General features: G+C 33.1%; 1 long non-coding RNA gene across 1 annotated transcript; it reads left to right on the forward strand.

The window, feature by feature from the left end:
- The first annotated feature begins 1,163 nt into the window (after positions 1 to 1,163).
- On the forward strand, positions 1,164 to 2,945 carry LOC148601635 (uncharacterized). The gene is made up of 2 exons (XR_015917143.1): positions 1,164 to 1,357; positions 2,464 to 2,945. It is a non-coding gene; the product is annotated as an uncharacterized LOC148601635 (long non-coding RNA).
- Positions 2,946 to 10,150: the final 7,205 nt, after the last annotated feature.

A 10,150-nucleotide genomic window follows, 5' to 3' on the forward strand; every position in this document is an offset into this window, starting at 1 on the left:
CATTGTTCGTTTGTTATGATGGTGAAATAACTTGATAATTTACTTTCACTCACTTTGAAACCTATAAATACCATTTTCTGCTCCGTAAAACTAATAAGAAGAAATCTACCTTTGGTTTATATAAACCAGCGTGATGATATAATATTTCAACTGTTTCGATTGTGGAACATGTATCCAAAACTTTGTGTAAAAAGTGTACGTAAGGTGATATACTTTTATGATATTAATTTGTTTTTAACGGCTGATAAATACAAAAATACCGATCATTTCTGTATTACAATTTTTTAGATGCTGAACACGTGTTTCAAGGAGTATCCTTTCACCAGCCAACACTGATTCAGAAATCAGATATATAGGAAGACATAAATTAAATAAAATCAATTGTATACAAGAAATACTCAAAACCAGAAATATCTAAATTGGAAGCCAAATCCATCACGAATAGGTTCAATCATGCGCAATGTAAGGAACAAAAATTTGAACCTCTAAGGGATTCCGAAATACTGCAAGTTCGACAGGATATGTATATATATAATTTGTCGGGGTCAGACAAGTGTGAAATAATTACTGGAATATTGAATACCCTCGGGAACATTTAGCCTACAAACAGAGGCATCGACCTAGCGGTTATTGAATACAAAAGTACTAATTATACTCATACTGCAAATTTCGATATGCTATACAAGGAATAACTAAAAGCAGCATAACTAGATTTAAATAATACATCAATTGCATATAAAAAGTACTCAAAACCAAATGATATCGAAATAGGAAGCGATACAATTCCAGAACCACGAGGTTCTACCATGTACAATACAAGGAATAAAGCCTTGGGGATTCTGGGACTATTTTTGAAATCATTACTGCAGTGTTTAGTTTACAGAAAATACTTCAGACTATGACACTTTGGTCCGGTCATCTAGGCACAAATATTGGGAATACTGTCCCACTTCTATTGAATATATAATTTTGATCAATACTTGTAAGATTGTTTAGATGATTTTCATGTGGATAAAATATACGTAACGCCTGTTGTCTGTTTCTGCATGACCTTTAGATGGAATGTTACCTGACAAGCAAAAATAGATAGGTCAGTCGATATGGAATAAACGATAGTCGCCAATTATGTGTGCAACGCCATGTGAAACTCACTAAAAGAACAAAAACAATAGAGGGATATCCTTTTACAGTTTTTACCGTTTTTTAAATTTATTATAGCTTAAAATACTGGCTTATAATATAAATTTAGACCCAGGTGACATGTTTTAATAGTATAATGTATTTTGAATAGTCATATTATTGAAACTGATAGACAAAACATAACATCCATATTTAAATTTAAGAAAGATATTACAAGGTATGTATATTAAAATGATAGACAAAACATTACATCAATATTTAAATGTAAGAAAGATATTACAAGGTATATATAAAATAATAATCTTTATGAAGTAAAAGTATGCTTTATTTGATATGTTTAAACTGTATAACACACACTCTTGTCGAAATTTACGCGTTGAAATTTTAGTGTTTAGTTCACAGAAAATACTTCAGACTATGCCACTTTGGTCTGGTCATCTAGGCACAAATATTGGGAATACCGTCCCACATCTTTTGAATATATTATTTTTATCAATACTTCAGACTAAACATAACATCAATATTTTGTACTGTAAGTCGATTTGTTCACTGTTGATACTCAAATTGCTTGTCGAAATTTCCACGGATATTTCATTTTGTCTATATTCATGGATTATTGAGTGAATTTTATTGTTCGTTTCTTTGTTGTGTCAGTTCAATTTGACGTTAAGTTAAAGAGGGGGGTGGAGGGTGTTTGAGACTGTTATATAATTAGTTCAACCCAAGAGCAGGTTCCGCGTGTTTGTCCTTAGATAGAAGATTTTGTTTATTAATGTGTCTTTATTTCGTTATCTTACTTTTTAATTTGAGATTGAAGATTGTCATCGTTCCGTTTATGTGGATTTTATTATTTTTTGTCGACATCCTTCAGACCTTTAGGTGTTCTCTGAAAGTATTTACTATTTTGGATTTAGGTCTTGCGCCTACGCATGTGTTGTACTGCACTATACTCGTTCTTTTTCATCTTTCCACTGTACAGTAAGTCGATTAATAATAGTGGAAAAATGATATTAATGTTTTTTTTGAAATATCGTGAACGTTTTTGCATCATTTTTTTATTATTCTATGTAGACAAATAATGAAATGATATACAAAATAACAGGGTCGCTACTACATATCGACAACAAATACTTCCAAATTTACAAATTTTTGTTCTATAATTTTAGATGACTTATTTTCTTTATTGGGAATCGGATTGATTTTTTTTGTATTCCTTTAATCTTTTGGATTATTAATGGCGTCTATTTACTTCGCATTTGTCTCCGGATCGTAGATATCCGTTTTCGTGTCCCATTCATGGTACTTTTACTTTTATTTGATCAGGGGTGACAAATTGACAAACATGTGAAGAACAAGGCACCAAGACAAGAATCATTCTCGTTGAACATACGGATTCAAAATGCTGAAGTGCCGAGGACATCTTTATTGCCCAACATGTGGGATGATTTGTAAACTATGTTATCCTAATGATAACAAGAAAATAAGTAATCCAGGACAGAGTTACTGTGGGACATGCAAGTATGGACGCCACAAGATACAAACTCACACTCTTATCAAATGTGGTCTCAATCACGATCGCTGTAAAGGAGATTTAAAACACAAGAATGGTCCCGAGAGCGGTTGTTGTGAAATATTATAAAGCTGTGAATAGAAATATGACAATGAAATTCTAACATTTGAAATGAAGATGATTGTTATTTTTTAATATTCATGACTCGGTGTAGTAATGAACGTTTGTTCCATCGAGCATTTTGTTTGCAATGTTTGCATGTAATTTGAATGGTCCAATTAAAAACTACAACGTCTGCCATTTCCAAATACAATACAACAACAATCCCATTACACGTATGTCTTACTTTGCCGTAACTGTGCAGACTTTTTGTATCGCGCTAGATCTTTTAGGCTTGTAATTAGACTTCTGGAGCAGGGTTATGTTACTACAAGATTAAAGTCATCAATACAGGAGTTTTATGGTCGTCATCATGAACTCGTGGATCGTTACGGTGTATCCATTTGCACCATGAAAACTAATTTGTTCAACGTGCCATAGTTTTCCTTTCTTTTTTCGTCTACCCCGAACTTGACTTTTTAAATGCAACTCGGCGGGTGTTTCATAGGACTCTTACCCCACCGGTACACCTGGTCCATGCTCACAGTTTTTAGTGGAGTCCGAATTGTCATTTATTTTTGTTTCTCTGTAGTTATCATTTTAGTTACTTTGTGTTCTTTGTCGTGTATGTCTGTTTTCCATATCTGGTCTTTGTCCTTGGATTACATTCTCTTGATCTCACTAGAATCTTGGTTCTATTGATTACTTTTTCCCTTTTTCAATTATTATATTGCAGTTTGTACTTTTACTTCAACGTTCTACAAACTTTCGTTATGTATTACTGATATTTTAATAAAATGAAAGGTAATTAAAAAAATAATGCCGAACTGATAAACTCTAGTCAATAGTTAAAAGAAAATATTAAAAATTGAAAGTCTGTACAAAAAGGCTACTATGTTGAATTTACCCACCACGTTCAGATCTGCATCGAACTATTAGAAGTCAGACCAGTCTTCGTTCCCAATCTAAATTCTAAATCTCCATATACTGTAGACATGAAAATTTCCGGGTTCAAGGATTATATAAGAATGCTTAATAAGATACACAAAAATTAAAATTGAACTCTCAATAGACTGTCTTTGGATTTTGTGATAGTTTCTAATTTTCCATAATCTAACCCTTTATTATATATTTATGTACCGACAAAACATATTAATTTTTGGTTTGGTTTCTTAAGTATATATGGTTTAAATTAGAAACAACAAGGGCAAAAATTCATCAGAGAATGGCAAATATGTATGCCAAGATAAACCAACTAAATATCACGAAACGATAATTGTGATACATACTACAAAAAAAGATCATAAGCATGAACAAAAACAAATAAGAAAACAAAAAAAAAAACAAAAACAAAAACAAAAACAAAAAAAAAAAAAAGAACAAAAAAAAAAAAAAGAACAAAAAAAAAAAACAAAACAAAACAAAACAAAACTATTGCAAAAAAAATATATTTCGAAACGCATCTTCACAAACCACTAAGAAACTGCGTTATAAGAAACGAAGGGTAATATCAAAATTACCGAATTGATAAACTCTGGATACGTAATTGTCTTCAGCATACGAGCGTTCACTTTTAAATCTACCAATGCTAAGTTTTTAATCGTGTCTTAAAGCGTGAGTTCTTCTCTTTTTTTAAGGAGAAGTAAAAGGTATTCTTGACTTAAATTTAGGTTTTAGCACAGTACTTTGTTTGATTTGTCTTCCATTTAATGTGCTTTCGGAACAGTCTTATTTGATTTAACCTCGACTGTACGTCAACTGGATTGATTTTTAAACGTCCAGACACTACAATTACCTTTGTTGTACCTAATGTAATGAACAAAGTCTTGAAACAGTTTTATGGTAATACTCTAGTCAAATTTGTTCAAAGAAGTTCTCCTCATTACATATGACCTTTTATACCTTAACATTCTCTCGCATCGATTTGTTCTTTCATTTATTGAGTGTTATTGAGCATGGTAATCAAATTTAGCGCGTTTGCAATTCTCGTTTTAGAGAAAAAGTGATATTACCCGTAAATATCCATCAAAAACTACTAATGAGGTCTACACCAATCAAAGATATATTTAAACACTTGTACAACATATGTACAAATAACGACTTGAGCGATTGATCAAACAAAACAACATTCCTCTGGAACATCCATTTCTATAAAAGAAAATGTACAATTGACAACCTTCTAAACTATACCCAAACTATCAAGAAGTAATAAGGAGGTAAAGAGAAAAAAACAATATTGCCCAACAAAAGGTCGATTCGTTAGAACTTGACAAACTGGAGCACAAAGAAGGAGTCATAAAAAGAGAGTAACCTTTTCATTTGGGGTGTGTGTGCTAGGATGACATTTTCTGTTCTGGGTTTATTCTGAGAAAGTACAGCCCCTCACTGCTCTTTTCTTTGGTGCAAAGTTAAAAAATAAAAACAAATACAAACAATAAAACAAGAGGACAACAATATATTCTGCATTTTTATTTTTCTAATATCATGTCCTGACTTTTATATTTCAGATTTCATTCTAGCCCTCCATATTAGGCACGTTTTAAAGTGATGTCCCATTTTTAGTATCACCAAACCAATATCTTTACTACTTCTTGACATGAAATTTCGATCAGCACTCAAAGCAATTCTGACTTGTCAAAGTTGTCATGTGGTATCTAAGATTTGATTAAAACCTGTTATCTTTAAACAAAGCGAATGCATATAAAGTGGATAGTGTTATATTGGTATCAGGAAGCTGTCATTCTTTGATGCCAACGTGATATTATGTTTCCATTTAATATTACTGTCCAACTTCACATGACACGTTTGCTGAAGGGTATATAAAGATTGTCTGGATACTGCATATTAGGTTGTTTTGTGCCCCGAGTTTCGTTTGCGATAAGGTTCTGTCGTCACAAAGTAAAGGGTTCAATATACGTTATGTTTTAGTACAGGTCCACATAAACATCATGCAGAATAAGAGTATTGACATAAATTGATTGACCCTAGGAGCAAGTGCAATAAACTGCCAGAATCTTTGTTTTATTAGAATATGCTTCTGACAATTTCATCTGCACGACTTTAGTGATATAATATTCTGAGTCATTTACGGTATAGAAAAGAAGTGTTGAACTTTATATTTTTACAGTATTCTAAATTTTACTAAAGTAATGGGTAGAAAAGGCTGTAATATATTCTTTGTTTCCCTTAATTTTTCGTTACAGTCATCGTGAGTTTGACATGAATTTACAACCTATTCTTTCACGTACATAGACAAGGCAAAACATATCAGGTGATTTTCACATGAACTTCACATGTCTTTCACTTGTCACCTTTGAGACAAAATCCTCATGAATTTCATGTGCACCTTTCACACGAAGTTCATGTTAAGTAAATTTCACGTGAAAATCATGTGCTCACGTGAATCTCTAGTCATAGGAATTTTGCTCGAATAATATTTGCCTGTGAATCCTCGAGTAATGAAGGGCAAGATTCTAGCGGAAATCAAAAGAATTTAGTCAAGGTACAAAGACCAGACATGGAAAACAGACACACACAACAAAGAACATGAAGTAATCAAAAGTACACATACAAAATAACAAAAATAAATGAACAAGCAATAACTGCAAATTTAGAACTGGAATTCTATTCGTCTGATTGTTTTTTGTAAATTTCTCCTCCGCTTTGGTAAAATGTATATAGAATAGTGACACACAGTACCAAAGAAGTAGTAACAAATTTTAAAGGTGTAAATTTCTTTTTCAAAAGTGGTTCTGTAAAGACAGGCATCACTATTTGTAGATGCGGGAAGAAGAATAATAAACCAATTTTCAAACCATTCAGTGACATTTATAAACTCCAAGTGGTTTGTTGAAATGATGGCATTGCTTTTCATCACTGCTATATGATATCCGTTAAATTGTTCATTCATTCACATTATTCTAGCGTATCAGGATAATTAAGCTAAGTTGAGATTGAAACGTTATGTAAATTGGCAGCTTTAAGAAATGCCAAGTTTTCAATTTTTCAGACAATTATTTCATGTTCTGACATGCGCTATCAATCTGGTATATAGTAATAATGAAATATAGAACGAGAGGATTTCTTGTTGTCGAAACCGAAAGGATGTACATTAGGGCAAGTTGAAAATTTAAATTCCATTAACCATTAAGTTCTCACGTTTGGTAAAATCGCTATTACAGCAAAATACATGCACCGTGAAACCAGGTACCCCTGGCTCTTCAAACTGATGCTATTTGATGCTATTATGACAATTGCACTGACGACATACAATTCTAAAGTGATTATTGCCTTGAAACATAATATAACATTGCTCATCAAGCATTTGAAAACCTAGAACCTTAGATTCATTTTGCACAGTAAGATGAAATATATGATTTGGTTGCAAAAGTCAAGGACGTACACCTAGAGGAAGGGACACAACTCTTATTGGAACGTTTGTATTCAGCAGTTTACATCAATCTTATGTAAGCATTTAATTAACTTGGATTGATTTTATTCTGCTTCAAATGAAAGCTTGAGAGTTATGTCCCTTACACTAAGTATACCTCCTCAATAATCAAATAAAAGGCGAACAAGCCTACAATTACCCACGTGCTCACACTGACCATACAATAAGTGCTTATAACGACAATAATATAATTAGTGTATATACCGATAAGGATATAATAAGTGTTTATACCGACAATAATATGATAAGATTTTATACCGACAAGAACAAAATAATAATAGGATAATCAATTGGAAAGAGTGAATAACCAAAATATGATCACGTGTGCCGAAGAACGCCTAGATTTTACGAGTGTGCGGAACTCGTTCCGCGCACGAGTTAAATCTTATTACATTCTTGGCACGAGTGATCATATTTTAGGTATTCAGTATAACCAATTGATTATCCTTTTTAATATGTTCAATGTGTCATAGTTTTCCTTTCCTCTTTCAACTACCCCGGACTTGACTTTTTTCCGCAACTCGGCGGGTGTTTCTAGAAAAGCAGAGGGCGCTAACCCTACCGGTGCACCTGGTTCATGCTCCTGGTTTTTAGTGGAGTCCGAGTTGCTCAATTACTTTGTTACATTGTATGTATGATTTTAGTTACTTTGTGTTCTTTGTTGTGTATGTCGGTTTTCCATGTTTGGTTTTTGTCCCTGGATTGCATTCTTGGCTTGGCTCCCTTGATTACCATTTTCAACATAAAGTTTTGACCTGCGGATTGACATTCGTGTTGTGACATTTTGGTGGGAGAAAGTCCGAGAATGAAATTACAGAATTTACTTAACAGTGTGAAATATAAAAACAATTTACACTGGGAACATTCGGTAAATCGTAGCTATCTATGTAATAAGTGTTAATGATAAAATAAGTGTTCATATTATTAACGCTATAATAGGAAAAACCTGAGAGTAAACCATAGTTGTGCACCGTGTTGGGAAAGATGCCACGTTCCGCACACGTTAAAGGACCCTGCTGTGGTATTCGATAGAAGTAGGAACCTTTGCGTTCCGCCACAGGAGGCTAAATTGCCCGACCCTACCCATCCCTTCCTTTATCTTGTGGCAATCAAAATTAATCAACCCTTTTATCCTTGTGTCCCATCCCGCTTTCCATTTCATTATTTCATGTTCATTTTATCATCAATTTCATGTTCATCGCCTGAATATAGCTGAAATATTGCTGCTCGGGCGTTAAATCCCAATAATCAATCATATTATTAACTGTTCAGTTGGAACGTCATCTTTAATTCAAATTACGTATGCAACACAACATTAATAATATTTTTTTCAATATATGTATAAATCTCGACTATTTTTCTAACTTCAAGTTTGCTAGTTTATGTTTTTTTAGTACATGAACCACATTATTTTCATATGTTTTTTCTATCAACAGAATAGAAACACGTGTAAAAAGTGTTATCGTGACTAATGCACCAATTAATATCATATTGTTATGTTTACCAACAATATCTAAGAGAAAGCTTACCACCCCCCCCCACCCCCACCCCTTTCCAGTGCGCCTGGTCCTTGCTCCCAGTGTAATACAGATTGCTTACTTGCTTTTGTTTCGTTGTACGTGTTACTTTGGTTATTTCATCTTCTTCGTTTTGTGTGCCTACTCACCCTGTCTTGTCGTTATCCTTTATTTATGTTCTTTTTATTATCGTTCGAATCTTGCTCCTTTCATTTGCCTAATTATGATAGCACAAATCTTTCTTTACTTTAAATTATTCCTGCCTGTATTAAAAATGCATTACTGATACCGATATACCGAACATCATGAAAGGGCCACCTTTATATTCTTCATCAAGACTTTATTTGGATGATTTGGATTAAAATTTGAGTTCCAAGACTGTTACAATGGAAATCTAATAAGATACTCATTATGTTATGACTTAATTCTGTCATTTTAATGCCTTTTACTTCAGTTTTGTTTTTTTCCATTTTGATCTATCTCGGTCGAATTATTTCACATGCCTTAAGCAGGTAGACCTCGGGTAAGGAACATAACTCCTGAAATCAATGATATGTTTGTATCATATTCAACTCATCAAACTTTCATTCGAAACAGAATGAAATCAGTCCAAGTCACTTTGATGCTTACATGAGATTGATATAAAATGCTGAATACAAACTTTCAATGATTCGCTAAAGTTGTGTCCCTTATTCTAGGTCTACCCCCTTAACTGGAAAAAAGTAAATACAATATCTTATGCCATTAAGTCACGCAAAACAGTATACAACGACACACATTACGTAACACTTATTAAGGAAATCGTGGCCGCCGTTGTTTAAAAGTTTTTCTTATACACAATTACTAAGCAAGTCTTCGTTTCTCTAGCCATTTTTGCAAATCCGCATTTTGTTTTGTATAAACTCGACAAAGCTATGGATCGATCCCATTGCTGTTGGACCAAAGGCCCCAGAGGGTACTCACCAACCTACTAGTCAGACTTGTCTGACCCCGAGATATTGGTTTGAATGTTGTAATGGTGAATGTACTGTTTTTGTTTAAATTCTGTTACTGTTCAATATTATGAGGAAAATAATGAACAAAAACAACTATGTTTAAACTATCAGCCTGATAAAATATCTGAATTTTCTTTTCGAATGAGTTTTTTTCATTTAAGGCATGTTGAGTTTCTTTAAAAAAAAAAGTGATTAAAACGAGAATAAGAAGTCTAAGTTTTCAGACCGACGGACATTATCACGGTCAAATAGCACCGAACAAGACGAGAAACAGAAACTGTCAACGTAGAATGTCAATGTGCGATTAAATAAGCTGTATCAAAAGTTGTATAGATGCTTCTTTTCAAAATAAATGGTCTAGATTATGCCTGATTTCTATGAGAAGCTGTATTCAAAGTCGTTATCCGGTAACATACTCAATCAAGGCTTCCTTTTGACT

This window comes from Perna viridis, chromosome 12 (assembly GCF_037379345.1).
Source record: "Perna viridis isolate PV_CMFRI_1.1 ecotype Kerala chromosome 12, ASM3737934v1, whole genome shotgun sequence".
Classification (NCBI taxonomy): Eukaryota; Metazoa; Mollusca; class Bivalvia; order Mytilida; family Mytilidae; genus Perna; species Perna viridis.